This window comes from Rhineura floridana, chromosome 4 (genome assembly GCF_030035675.1).
Source record: "Rhineura floridana isolate rRhiFlo1 chromosome 4, rRhiFlo1.hap2, whole genome shotgun sequence".
In the NCBI taxonomy this organism is placed as follows: domain Eukaryota; kingdom Metazoa; phylum Chordata; class Lepidosauria; order Squamata; family Rhineuridae; genus Rhineura; species Rhineura floridana.
The window spans coordinates 35,493,428-35,508,879 of NC_084483.1; the positions used below are offsets into that span (position 1 = coordinate 35,493,428).

Genomic DNA, 15,452 nt, shown 5'->3' on the forward strand with positions numbered 1-15,452 from the left:
TGAAGGCTGTCCATTTCCATTTTTTAACCAGAGTGATGCATCTTTGCAGTATAAAGAGCCATATTTTTTCTCTCCCCCCCAAAAAAAAATTAGTACAGCTTTAAGGCTTCAACCAGTCCTTATCTGGCCTAATTAGTGCAATCCCATATCCAATTTGATTTACCTGGGAGTAAGCTTGATTAAACATAAAGATGCTTAATTCTAAGTAGACATGTATATATTGTAACTTTAAGTTAACTACACAATAATGTTTACCAAGTGCGTGTTTGCAACTCTTTGCATTGCCACGAAGTGGAGGATTCTTTAATTTGCACAAAATAAATTCCAGGGAATCAGATGAAGATGCACCCTGGTTGTTATGAAGAAAGGAAGGGCAGGAAAGAAAACTGGATGCAGCAGCTCTTTAGGACCCTGACTGCTTGATGCTGCAACTTCTGTCTGCTTGCCCCTAGCTTGCACCAAGTGCCCAACTTTTCTCTCTCACTCAATCACCTCCAGGAACCTGCCCATCAACTAAGGCACACCTGCCCAAGCAAACATTTTCCCTTGGGGTGCAAAAAAGTTAAAATACTGCAAATGCAGCAAAGTAACCAGGGAGGGCTACTCCCTCACAACATAGTATTAGCATATACAGACACACACCCTGTTGCATCCCCCACAGCATGAGGGAACAGCGGGAAGAGCGATGCTCGCAAAAGGCCACTTGTGCTCCCCCCTGTAGTGTCCAAAAGTAATGCTGGAAACTTTACAATTACAGCTTAAAACGACTCCTTGTTTTATTGCAATTGAAAGGTAAAGAAATTATCCACTCATTCCTCAAAAAAATAATAAATTACAAGTAATTTGTTTTTCCTAATGAATTACTTCCAACCTCTGCCTGAGGTTTCCAGCAATGGGTATTCAGAAGCATGCTGCCTCAGACCATGAAGGCAGAGCATGGCTAGTAACCAGAGCCTTGAAAAGTTACTTTTTTGAACTACAACTCCCATCAGCCTAATCCAGTGGCCATGCTTGCTGGGGCTGATGGGAGCTGTAGTTCAAAAAAGTAACTTTTCCAATCTCTGCTAGTAACCACTGACAGCACAGTGGGGAGGACAGCCTGGCTGGGAGTCCAGAGTCTGTGAGTTCAAATCCCTGCTCGTGTCTCCTGGCTGTCAAGGGCCAGCTAAAGATCACCCCCACAGTGAGTGGCTCAGGGGTTACGTGCCCTGCAGCCTGTGCAGCCGTGGGCAAGCTGCATAGTCCCAAGCAGCCCAGTTGTCCCCCACTGGCAGTTGTGGACAAGGAAAGCTGTGGCAAGCTGAGCAGGCCCTAGCCAGCTGGGGAGGACTAGCCTCAGAGGGAGGCAACGGTAAACCCCCTCTGAATACCGCTTACCATAAAACCCTATTCATAGGGTAGCCATAAGTCGGGATCGACTTGAAGGCAGTCCAAAGCAGTTTAGCTATGCATTGCATGAAGAAGTACTTCCTTTCATCTGTCTTGAATGTCCCAGCCTTCAGCTTCATTGGATGTCCATGAATTCTAGTTTGATGAGAGATGGAGAAAAACTTCCCTCTATCCACTTTCTTTATGTCATGCATAATTTTATACATTTCCATCATGTCACCTCTTACTTGCCTTTTCTCTAAATTAAAAAGCCCCAAATGCTGCAACCTTTCCTCATAGGGGAGTTTATTTATTTATTTATTTTATATCCCACCCTTCCTCCCAATAGGAGGCCAGAGCAGAGTTGCTCCACCCCCTTGATAATTTTGGCTGCCCTTTACTGAACCTTAACCAATTCTACAATATTTTTTGTTGTTGTGAGGTGATCGGAACTATACACAGTATTCCAAATGTGGTCACATCATAGATTATATAATGGCATTATGATATTGGCAGATTTATTTTCAGTTTCTTTCCTAATGATTCCTAACATGGAATTTGCCTTTTCACAGTTGCTGCACACTGAGTTGACATCTTCATCAAGCTATTCAGTAGGACCCCAAGGTCTCATTCCTGGTTAGTCAGTGCCAGTTCAGACCCCGTGAATTTATTTTTTTTTTGCCCTTACATGCATAACTTTACGTTTGTTTACATTGAACTGCATATGCCATTTTACCCCCCATTCACTCCGTTTTCTTGTAACAACCCTGGACAATTTAGTATCATCAGCAAACTTGGTCACCTCACCGTTCAACACTAACTCTTGATTATTTATGAACAAGACTAAAAACTAACCCACAAATCACTTTTTTCAATATATAGAATGGAAAATATAGTGTGTGAATTGTAGAGATGGAGTCCAATTTCACAAAAATCAGACTTGGAATCAGACTTCCTGATAATCCATATATTGCTGCACTGGGCTCCTGCTGAGAGGAAGGGCGGGATATAAATCAAATAATAAATGAATAAATAAATATCTGTTCTGATTGTGGATCGATTCCGAAGGGTTCTAGTTTCCGCACAGCTGGTATAGCACAGTGAGGAGGACAGCCTGGCTGGGAGTCCAGAGTCTGTGAGTTCAAATCCCCGCTCGTGTCTCTTGGCTGTCAAGGGCCAGCTAAAGATGTGGCTCAGGGGTTACGTGCCCTGCCACTTGTGCAGCCGGGGGCAAGCTGCATAGTCCCAAGGAGCCCAGTCCCCCCCCCGCTGGCAGTTGTGGACAAGGAAGGGGCTGGCTTGTGCAGTTGTGGCAAGCTGAGCAGGCCCCAGCTAGTTGGGAAAGACTAGCCTCAGAGGGCGGCAATGGTAAACCCCCTCTGAATGCCGCTTACCATGAAAACTCTATTCATAGGGTAGCCATAAGTAGGGATCGACTTGAAGGCAGTCCGTTTCCACTTTTTCCTGTTTCCACTGTTTTTCCCTATTACCGGATTTTTCTCGATACTGAACTCAGAAAGCTGTAGTAAAATATCACTCTCCCTCTCCTTTATCTCTTGAGTTAGGGGAAGGCAGAAATGCAATGCCCTCATCCAATGCGATTGCTATTAGGCGGGACTAAAGAACATTTCCCCAGCCTCCTGTCTTCCTCCCTCTCTCAGTAACAGGGAGAGAGAAGCCAGGGAGATTGGGACAGTGCTCAACATGCAGGCAAGACTTTCTCTTTGTCCTTTCCCAATAGGAAATACTAACAGCAAGCTAACTGACAGGAGACAGGAAAGGGAGACAGAGAGGAAGAGAGATTGAGGCTTGCTTGCTTGCAAGAAAGAGAAAGAGAGATGTTTACTTGCTAGCATTCCATGAACAAAGTCTTTTCCTCCAGCAGCACTTTAATCAAACCGGATTAAAGGAGCACTTAGCAAAAATGAAGAAAAACAGGACGAGGCTGCATTCCAGTTTGTTGGATATGCAGTTGGATCAGGGCCAGCCAGCAAGCCCCAACCCTAGTGAATTGTCAGTACTTCATTTCTAAAGTGGGAGGTGGAGTGCTGGGGCTCATTTCCACTTGAGACATACTCTCTGATTAGAAAGCTCCTTTTCTAATATGAAATGCATGTAAGTTAGGCTGTGGGCACACTAGTCGCTTCAAAAGCAGCAATAATGGTTTTTCTGGCTGCGTTTTGAAGCAATTCTGCCTCGGCTGGACACACCTCCCTTCCTCGTTGCTGACTTCAGACCTTTCAGGATTGCCCACAGCAAAATGTTGGGCCAATCACTGACTCTGCCTGAGCCAACAGCAGAGCGTTTCCACTGGCCACACCTGGAGGGGCAACTGGTTGATCTACTAATCAGTTGCAAAATCTGTCTGAAGGTGAATTTAAAAAAAATGCACTCAAGCTGATCCCGCCAGGTTTTTACACTAAAAAGGGGCAGAGTAATGTCATGTGCCTGTTTTCAGAAAAGAGAGGCAGAGACACACAAGAACCAGCTCAACAGTGAGTGTGTCTACCCTTTGTTGTGACTATATGGAGATGAGCAAAACATTCTGTCAATGCTCAAAATCACACTTTATTATTGTTTCAATGCTCCAGGAGAAGCCCTAGCATTAAAAACAGGTTGCAGGGCTAACTTACACAAACGAAGTTTTTGTGAATGGCTGTATCTACACCTTTTCATCCAGAGGGGAAAAAATGGGGGGGGGATATCAATGTTCTGCAGGGGAAGGTCTTAAGAACAAGATTGAAGCCGCTGCAGCTGAATTTTGTAAGATAAAAAAGAAAATCTTCCAAACCTCAGGAAAAAGGCTCTTTGTGACTGGGTGATTGGCACCAATTTCTTTAAAGTTTTGCATTTTCACAGCCTGGGGACACAAAATGAAAAGATTAATGGTGGTGGTGGTGATATGGGTTATATCCAACGTTAGTCCTACTTAGAGTAGTGAACCAATTGAAATTAATAGCCCTGACTAACTTAGATTCATTAGTTTTAATGGGTCTACTCTGAGTAGGCCTAGCGGTGGATACAACCCATTATTAGTAATACTACAACCAATAATAATAGCACTTTATAAATGAATAAATGAGCAATCCTCTGCTTGAACTCCAGAATTTCTGCAGGAAGACTACTGAAACAGGCAAGCAAGCACCTACGTTAATTTCTACAAAGTTACTCTTGTTTCTTTCTTAACCTGGCCTTGTCAAAGAACTTAAATCTTGGAGCATAGTCAATTGATCAAGGCTCAGTGCAATCAGGATAGTTTATTCATTCATTCAGTCAATCAGTCAATTTATATCTTGCCCTCCATCAGTTCCATTGATCCCAGGGTTACATGTTAACACACTGTTTTAAATAACTAAAACATCAGGTAAAATACAACAATTAACAATAGGAAAATAAGATTGCAGCAGCCTATCACTAGTAGTCAATAGAGGACTTACCCAGTATATTTGTTGCACAAATAATTAAATTGATCAAGTACTTTGGGGGGTGTTCCTGTGCACCTGTAGAGACAAGATATGGTTCAACATGTTAATCATGACATTTCATAAGAACAAAGGAAAGGCAACATTCTGTAATCTTGTATATATTGCTTTTTTATTGCACTCAGCAAAACCATTTACCAACTAATTTATTTTATGTTTGAATCGTAAAACATGAAGAACATATATGTATTTTGAAGTATTTTACATGTTTTATTTTCCATGTTATGCCTTATGTACTGCCTTCAAGTCGATTCCGACTTATGGCGACCCTATGAATAGGGTTTTCATGAGGCTGAGAGACAGTGACTGGCCCAAGGTCACCCAGTGAGCTTCATGGCTATGTGGGGATTCGAACCCTGGTCGTAGTCCAACTCCTTAACCACTACACCACACTTACTCACCAAAATATAGCATTGAAATCTTTCCCAACCATTATCAGATGAATGACTCCTGAGAAACTATATTAGAACCTGATACAATATGCAGATCTGTGACACATGATGTAGACGTAAGGAAAAGTTCTAGTGTGAATGTGCAGAAAATCATTTCAGGATGTTAAAGACAAGAAACTGATACCATTATAAAACCAAAAAATATTTGTTATGAAGAAAACAGGCTTCAGATTATGCTGGCTGAAAATGATGATCTTCTGATTTTGCCCTTGCATTTCAAGAAGCAAAAGGACAGCTGTGAATTCTACATTCAGATCCTCTATTGGGATAAATGTATGCTGTTAGTTGTACCTTTTACCTGTTGCTGTCCTTTCCTGTGAACAAGTTAAATGAAAAGGTATTTCATAAAGACTCTTCATCTGATCTGCCTTTGTGTCTGTCTGTAATCGAAAATCACATGGGATATACAGTATGCACGTACTGATCCTCAGCTATGTGATGATACTAGTCATGGGCAAACTTTTCCCATTAGAAAACATAGCTAGCATGTTAAAGCAAATCCCATGTTAAAAACTCAAGTAAAAGTGCTCTATTATTTCAAGCTCTCGTAAGGAGTACATCACACATCAAAAAAGTGTAACTTGGGAACATGTTGTGTGTAGCATGGTGCCATGCATCACTGTGTTTCCATCTCTTATTGGATATTTTCACATGGCCTCTCTCTTCAGCCGGTGTCAGCTTGGCATGGAGCTGCTGGAGCTGAAGGGAATGGCTGTGATGGAAGCAGAAGAAGCCAGCGCCAAATGGGCAACAGCAAGAAGGGGGCTGCCTAGGACCCAAGAAGCAGAGCTTGGAAAAGTTACTTTTTTGAACTACAACTCCCATCAGCCCAATCCAGTGGCCATGCTGGCTGGGGCTGATGGGAATTGCAGTTCAAAAAAGTAACTTTTCCAAGCTCTGCCAAGAAGATATAGCAAGAGTTACAGCAATCAACACTGGAGCATATGCAAAGACGGTGGAGTTAGAAGCTTAGTCACACAGAACATGCATGCACAGAAACTAGGAATTTGCTCATCATTAACCTCAGTTTGAATTAATGAGACTATTAAAGTTTGTTGGATAGAAAATCAGACAAACTACACATTTCAGCATGTACAAAACTAATAGATTCGAACCACCTGATTCTGAGTTTTGGAAGCATCACTAAATGAAACCTGTTATTAAAGAAGACTGATCCTAGGGCTGGTTCACACAGAGGTTTAGTGCGGGTCTGGTGCTACTTACACCCCCTTTTAATTTGCATGGATCACATGACATTGCAGGCAACCAGCAGCTAGAATGCAGTTTTCCCCTTTAAATCCGTAGTATATCAATGGTCTTTTAATCGGAAAAGGGAAGAAAAAAAGTCTCCCGTTCACATCTCTTGTGCTTTTAGATGCTTTACTCCAATGCTTTTTAGGTGGGTGTGTCAGTTGTTCCCCTCTCCATGCCCACTCCCTCCTCCTCCCTTCTTTCATTTCATTTCCTGTTTGGCTGCTAGCTCCCATTCTGCAGGCCTGCTGCAAACGGTGCTTTTTTTCTTTCTCCCCTAGTTTGTGCACAAAAGCATAATACTGTTCAAGCAAATATTTGCATTCCAGCTGGATTGTAGCAGTGAAAATACAAATAATCACACTTCAGGGTTTGTTTGTTTTTTAATGAAACTCTGGAAGAAACTGAGCATGTTCGGTTGCCAAGGTAACCAGAAGAAGTGGAATTTTGACCTTAAGAGGGCGCGGTCATTAGGAAGCTGCGTGATTGAGCCTTTCCCTTCAGTGTGAATGAAAAGCACCGTGTTTGCAGCTGGCTTTCATTTTTGTACTTTCCAAAACAGTATGAGAACTGAAAGACGTGCATCTTCGAGATTTGCATATATCTGAATTTTGTGATGCAGTTCTCCAACCAAATAATGTTTTTAAAAATAGATATATTAGGGGAAAGTGAGCATAAAAATAAGTATATTAGTGAAACCAACATACAAAATGCATCGTATTAGGAGAAACTAGCACTAAAAGCTTTGCAAATTGTTGCACAAATGTGGAGAACTGGATTTGAAATTGGAAAAAGGAGAAAGTGAAAGAACCAAAACTGACAGATCCTTCTATCTCTAGCTGCCTTACTGAAACATTTGCAGGAGTACTCAAAAAGTCTTTTCAGGGAGAATGTCTGTTTAGGCCTCCCCTTAATGACATCATTATGTAGCCAGTGCACTGAATACTTATGAACCAATGAAGCTGCCTTATACTTAGTCAGACCGTTGGTCCATCTAGCACACTATTGCCGACTGTCACTGGCAGCAGCCCTTCAAGTTCTTGGAAGACTATTTCCTTCTCTTGTTGCCAGGGTCCGAGCCTGGGACTTCTCTCCAAAATTGCTAAGGTACAGACTTCTGTTCTCCCTCTGCTAGGAGGGCTGTGGAATCTGAACACAGCTGCACAGGCATAAACCTAGTAAGAGTACAAGGCCAAACTATTAAGTTATAGCATCTTTGTTTGTGTCCAGAGGTATCATCACATCAGACATGTCACTGTGACCTCAGATACAGTGTTGTGATATCATCCAGTTAACTACATGATCTGTGATTGAGTGGGACCAGCTATGCGACTAAATCAGGAATGAGAAAGAAGCAGCCAGTAAAGAAAGTGATGGAGCAGTATTTTTTACAAAATAAAAATCTGCACAATTGAATTGTTTTTCAGGGGAGGGGGAAATCGACCTCATTACAAGTTTCTTGCAGAAAACCAAAACTGGCAAATATTTCAGAATAACGAAAGAAGAGCCCTACCAAAGGCCTATCTAGCCAGTGTCCTGTTTCCCAATGAAGCCAACTAGACATCTGTGGGAAGCCCAAAAACAGAACATGAGGGCACTAGCTCTCTCCCACGGTTGTTACCCATCTACTGTTATTTGGAGGCATGCTGCCTCTGAATCCATAATAAAGATCTTCCTTATAATAAGTGTGCATTTTGTCAAATGGAGGAAAGAGCAAAGCTTGGAAGATTACTTTTAAAAAGTAATAACAGGTACAATAACATGGCCCCAAAAGTAGCAATTACTGTTACAATTACTTTTTCTCAAAAGTAATCACTACAATTACATTTCAGTTACTTTTTTTCAAAAATGCCTACAAGGTGCTGGCCTTGGCTGCTGCACATCTTAGTAGCCGAAAACAACATTAAAAATAAACACATACAGAGGTAGTAGAATCATTCTTTTTATCCATAAGATAGCAATGGTGGTCTCTCCACTGGTAAGGGAGGTGGGGAGGGAGGCAGAGGCCACTACTCAGATCTTTGCACATCCAACCAAGTGCAACCCCCTACACACACACATTCTCAGCCAGCAAGCATCATCTCTCTCACTTAACCACCTCCCGGACCCTACCCTGCCCTGCCACCAACTAAGGGGGACCCACCCAAGCAAACATTTTCCCCTGAGTGCCTGAGTTTGCCAAGTGCAAACACACACACACATGTTGTCATCTTTCACCTTCACAGTTCTTTATCTCCATTCTGCTGCTGCCTCCATCTCCTTTATCCATGTTCTTGCCCTCCGGCTCCTTTTCCTCTCCACTCCATTCTTCACCACCACCATCCATTTTTTTAAACAATTGCTTTCTCCACTCTACCCTGTATCACTCTCCACCTCCTCCCTCGTCGCCTCCTACCCACCCACAGAACATGAGGGAAGAACGACGCTGCACAAAAGCCCAGTCTGAGGCACATGATTCTCATCCACAAATCAGAGGAGCAGAAGACTTCCCCTGCTTCCCCCAACCCCAAGTAATGCTCAAATGTAATGCTGGAAACATCACAATTACTCCACAAAAGTAATAAAATTACTCCAAGTTCTATTACAAACAAAATGTAAAGGAATTACCCACTCATTCCTCAAAAAAGTAATGAATTACAAGTAATTCATGACTTGTAATGAATTACTTCCAAGCTCTGGGAAAGAGTAATATGTTAGCCTTGCTTAGCAGAATGGACTGGCAGCATCTTTGTAAATTATGAGGAAGTCTATCATAATCCCTCCAAGCACATTATGACCAGCCAAATACTGGCATCCAAATGCCAGTATAAAATACTATAGGAGTCAGTTAGGTGTTGAAAACGTTTCATGGGAATGCTTATCTTTGAGGACAAATCAGCTTTTAGCAATCATGAGAACATACAACTACATTCAGTTTTCTGTCCCTCTTTCTCCCACTCCTAAAGATGTCTACGTTCTCACCAGTGATTTATACATTATAAAGGATAATAACAGGTATACACCAACCTCCCTTCTTTAAATATCTGTTCCGAGTCTTTAAATTGTTTGGTGTCTTCCAAGTCCAACAGTATGTTATTCTCCTCTATAATTTACTGTACTTTGAATGAACATTTACCAAATTATATTATGATAGCTAGCTACTAACTTACTTAATGCTTCGAGAACATTGTGCTATTGTTACAAAGTTCATAAATAAATTATAGGTTCTCACCCCTATTGATCTTCCCAGGTTCTAGAGTTTGTCTAGATGGGCAAAAAAATCGGTCCCTATGCAGTCTTATATTTTGAAATGTCAATAGCAAGTTTTTGGCTAGGTTGAGCCCTTATGCCTTGTCAAAAAGAGGAAATGCATTGCTCAAAAAAAAGAGGGGGAACACAAGAGGAGACAGAGTTGCATAACATCTGTATGTACTAATCTATATATGTATAAACGCAAATTTAGAAATCATTAAACTTTAAATAGAACTATAATACATCTCACCATAGCGGAATGACCAGGTGACCTCCTGTGTGCCTAAATAGTCTGCTGTCCAGGTGCTAAGTGTTGATGGGCAACTTCCAGGTCCCTGCTGCCCCCTTTTTAAGGTTATTATCTTTAAACCTGTTTTGGACTGGGCAGCCCTTCAAACAGAGGACTGTCCTCTGTTAAGTAGGAGACATAGCCACCTTACCTCTGGCATACTTAAGCAAACTAGTCTGCTGCATGCAGTGCGGTACCAGAGACTGTATGTACAAAGCAGGTACATATGGCAATAGCACAAACAGCTTAAAGTAAATAATTTTATAATTGCTCAACACACACACACCCCTACCTGCCAAAGATACCATGTAGATGTCTTCAGTTTGGAGCAATGTTGTTTTCTGGCCTGAATTCAAAGACTGCATTAATCCCAGTTTCACTCCCAGTTACATTCCCAATCATTTTTGAAACTGAGGAGTGTTTCCGCATGGGTCTGCCATTCAAAGGAAAGCCTCCAAAGGGCACCCACAAGCCCTCTGGCATGTCTAAAATAGCTCGGTGGTTTCTTTATCTTAGTGCTGTTACTATGGTAAATTACTGTAGCTTGCAGTTTACAGCTACAGTGTTATGGGTAGATGAGTGCTTCTCATCTAGCCATAACATTGGGGGGGGGATTTTTACCTCAACATACTTTTTTATAATGGGTACAGGCAGGGAGCATTGTCAGTAATAACATTCAGTAATCAGTAGTAATTTAAATTAGGGTCCCTGATACTCGCTCAGTCACAACCCTCACAGCATTCAAAAGAGCAAAGGTGGTCTTGAAGAACTATCTAATTATTTTAGGTATGCAGCATGTGCTGTGCACTCTGAGAAAATCCAAGAAGCCTATAACAGAAGCACAGCCCTGAGGGAAGATGTGCAGCCATTCCATGTTTCCTGACATGGCAATCTCTCAAGAACCTCTTGAACCAAAATACTGATTGAGAGGATGCAAAAATAATTAGAATTTCTCTGGTAAATATTAAAATACTTTCATGCCCCAGATCCATTAAACATATCATTGATTTTATTCACACTGAAGACTTGTTGACAGGATATAAATAAGCAGTTCCAATCAAATTGGTATCCCCCTCCCCACAGTCTGAAGATGTACAGTCCTGTCTCCCAACACCAGTGGGTTACCACCTTAAGCAACTTGGAGGAAAGGTGGAATATAAATGCAATAATTAAATAAATAAATACATTTGAGCTGCAGTATGTGGATCCCAGCCTCAGTCAACCTGCTGAGCTTTTCAATAATAATAATTATTGTGGTAGCAATGTGGGAATGCTAGATTGTGAAGACAAAAGGGTGGATAGATTGAGGAAGGGGGTTAGTTCTTTTAGGCCTTGGGATGATCATCAGAACTGATGACTTGATTAGCGTGCACTTGGGGAATGAGAGTGGAGCAGAAGGCAGATCAGCACACGAACACATATGAACACACCTGTCCCTTGTTACAAGCGCTCAGCTAACCCGACTTTGCTTCATGTGGAGTTGAAGGGGTGGCAAGGAACATTCTGGACTACAATTCCCACCTCACACCCCCTGTTTTCTGGCTCATTGTGCATTCCTGCAGTACTGTGAAAAGAGGACAGCAGCAAGGCCATGCCATGGGCAACTAAAATAACCAAGAGAAACTGAAATAAATGTTATCTTCTTCCTTGGAGGCTTCCCTCAAGCTCAGCAGAACGATCCCATTGTTCAAAGAAAGCATTAGAAAGTAGCCTGAGTTTTTCTGAGTGTCAGCAAGACACACACACACACACACACACACAACATGAGATCACCTCACACCCAGACCCCTCCTTTTCACATTGATTTGCAAGAGGGAAAGTGTACTTAAGAGCGGGGCTGGAGACCTGGGGGGGGTGGAGATGGTGATCTGAGCTCCAACATGTGTAACTACGCTCCCAAGGAATGCAGCGCAAGACTGCAGGCCACAGAACGGAAAGGGAGTCTGTGTCTTGGTGCAAACCTTGAGACAAAGAGATTCCTTCCTGCTTTTTGGTCAGAGCTCCTTCACATCACTTCAGCTGTATTCCATTGCCCACTCCTAGCAAAAGATCCCCCTCGTCTCAAGGAGGTGTGTTTAATGGGACACATGGGTGGTAGATTCACACACGCTCACGCCCCATAGGCACATGTCATAACACCCTCCTGCAATCATCTGCAGGCATGCATGCATTTGGGCATATGGCAGGGGGGAAACCCTCAACTGCTGCAGCATCTTGGAGGGATAAATTGGGAGGCCAGAGTGTAGGTGGAAGAAAGGGGGATGCTGGTGCACACAGGGGAGACTCTGGTTCTTTAGGTTCAGTGGAAAGTGCCCATGAGGGCCCAGGCTCCAGCCCTATAGGCCCTGGTTGTCTGGGAGGTTCCTCTGGGAGTTCCTCTCCAACAGCCTCAGAAGCAATGGTCTGTCTGTCTTCAACAGTCAGCTCTGAGCCCTGACCTGGTTCCCCATCTGGTACACCTGCAGCCTCCAACTCTTTGTCCCAATCATTGTATCACAGTACAACTAAGTACAGATATAGTGGTCCCTGAATAAGAGAACATTACTTACTGAAACATTTAATATTATATTCATGTTTTCTTGTCATTGTAGTTGGCTGGCCCCCATGTAAGCTTCACAAAACTGGCTGAAGGTAGGGGAAGAGGGTGTACGGTGGTCATATGGTAGAATGGTCACTCTACCTTGCGAAAAAGGAGGAAATGCATTGCCAAAATAGAGGGTAAAAGAGGACACAGGTTTGCATGTGCTAATTTATATGTATAGACACAAATTCAGAAATAATGTCTATCATTCTAACAGAAATACAATACATCTCACTATAGTGGGAAAGATTGTGACCAAGGTGGCCTGTGTGCCTATTCCTAAGTCTACTGTCCAGGCGCTTACTGGGATGGGTAACTTCAAGGACTGTCCCTCTGACTGCCCTTCAAATAGCAGATGTGCTGTATAATATAGGACACACGGTCAACTTATCATGCAGAAACTGAACGCATGAGACCTGAATGGAACCTGGATGTAAAGGTGAAATATGCTGGTGTACTAGTACACGCCGGTACCATTATTTAGAAACCTCTAGGGCTTTGGAGAGGGGGTGACATTTCTGGTGAAAATGTTGAAGAACTCTCTCACCAAGGCATTTCAGACTTGGATGCTGCAAGGTCCAAACAAAGACAAAGACCTACACATTAATATAAAATCCACTCTCTCACCCCATGAAACAGCAAAGCCAGTACAAAAGATGACACTGAAATATTAACATATATTTTCTCATCGACCAAGAATCCTGCAGTGTTCATACATGCCACATATTAAATTGAATATATCAGGGTTTGGGGCATTTTTGTTTTTATTTTACAGTAAATGTGGAAACTAACGACTAAGCCATCAAAGAGTTGGACAGGATTACTGAAAGAGATTTGGTAGCCTAGCAACAATGCAGGGTTTCTGCAGGAGGCGGGGGTGAAGGTTATTTGAAAAAATAGATTGCTGACTATGTAAGAGTGGTGAGGGGGAAAATAAGTGAAAGAATTGCTGTGATCACTTACTTATTTGTCACATTTTCATTCACCTTTCTCTAAGGTTGAAGGCAGATGTGTACGTTTTAAATAATGGTGGACTGAAAGCATATTCTCTGCTTTCAAATAAATGCCTCAGAAGGGGTTTTCCCATGCTCCCCCCATGTGTTGGGGAGAGTGCTATTGTGCTTACGTCTTGCTTGTGGACTTCCCATGAGCATCTGGTTGGCCACTGTGAGAACAGGATGCTGGACTAGATGGGCCACTGGCCTAATCCAGCTCTTCTTATGTATTTACAGAACATGCAGAGGCAGTAGCAGGTTCACACTTGCTGACCCTGACCCTGATATGTGCACATTTAATGTTATTGTGAAAGCAGCCTACATGGTGTCATGACTCTGGGGCAGTTCCTCCTCAGGATCCCTACATGAGGCAGAAGACTCCAAGGAGGAGGCAGATTGTGAGAAGAATGTCACATTAGCATGAATTCCAGAAGCCCTTGCCCAGAACCCCCAGAGCCACCACCTCCATGGTCTGAAGAGGTTGCTTTGGCCTCCTCCTCACACTCCATTCTGAAATCTACAGGAGAGCCAAGATGCTCTTTGCAATGCCACAGCCGATGTCTGAGAAATCAAAGAGACTTCCTTTAATACCACAGGAGGCTTCCAGAGAGGAGTTAACCACCCTGAGTGGGTGGCTGCCATTGTAAACCATTGATGAGCTCCAGATCTTTGTTGGAGCACTATCCTAGCTTGCCAGACAAGGATGCTTCTGTCCTGCCTTCCTCCACTCCAAGCTCCTGCTCCTTGCCTAAATACCTGCTCTGCTGTTCCAACTTTGCTGTGAATAGGACACTGCCCAAGGTCCTGCTCTGTCGCTTGGCATCCCGCTTTGAACATCCTACCTGCCTTATGAATTGGTGCAGGACAGTCATGTACAGTGGTGTGTACATGAGTCTCCACCATACAGTCCGGAGCTCTGGTGTGCTCAGAATTTCCTATTGCATAGCCCTGTTAGAAAATAAGCAGTTATGCCCACCAGCTGTTTTGCAAGCACTGGCTACTGGGAGTGGGCTTAATCCAGGCACCCACTTATCTCTCCTGAACAGTTTTTTTTTTTTTACACTATCACTGGTTGTGGAGCCATAACAGCTGGACTGTGGAAGGAACTGTACACATAACATCTGCTTGTGCACTTGGTTCTTCATTTAGGGATAAGCCTGCTTCCCGCATTTGAACAGCCCTCCATTGGGAATATTATATTATTGTGTAATCTCCCCCATCCAGCATCTGGTGTTGCACAGCATCTCACTGCACAGTAGATGTGTAAGTAGATTATATACTGGAACTATGAAAAGCAGATGCACCTGACATACAGGGTTGTGGACCCACTGAAATTAATAAACCTACGTTAGTCATGTCTATTAACTTCAATGGATCTACTCTGAGTAGGATATAATACACTGAATACCACCCACAGTCTACTTTTGCAGGTTGTCACCCAAAGTCATCCCTGTTTTATGAGCACTAGATGCAAAGGCAGCTCACTGGACAAATAACTCAGCCTAGCTTCCTTCACAGGAATCCCTGACAAGCAGAATCAGGAGAAAGCTTGCTACATCATGGGTAGCCAATGTGATGCCTTCCAGGTGTTGCTGGACTGCCACTCTCATCATTCCTGATTATTGCCTGTGCTGGCTAGGGCTGGCAGGAGTTGGAGTCCAACAAATCTGGCCCCAGGTTTCCCACCCCTCTCCTACACATTGTCTTATCTTGTGGCTCTACCGTTAAGTGGGCTTACTCACAAATGTGACCCTAGGAGAGGGATGGGGCACCTGCGGCCCTCCAGTTGTTGTTGGACTCCCA

General features: G+C 43.0%; 1 protein-coding gene across 1 annotated transcript in view; it reads right to left on the reverse strand.

The window, feature by feature from the left end:
• Positions 1–1,331: 1,331 nt before the first annotated feature.
• LOC133382996 (uncharacterized) overlaps positions 1,332–15,452 on the reverse strand; it is a 103,752-nt gene continuing 89,631 nt past the window's right edge. Inside the window, exons 3-5 of the transcript XR_009762144.1 lie at positions 4,806–4,868; positions 4,160–4,228; positions 1,332–1,524 (exon numbers count right to left, since the gene is read on the reverse strand). The gene's annotated coding sequence lies outside the window, so the exon portion shown is untranslated. The remainder of the gene's footprint in view (positions 1,525–4,159; positions 4,229–4,805; positions 4,869–15,452) is intronic.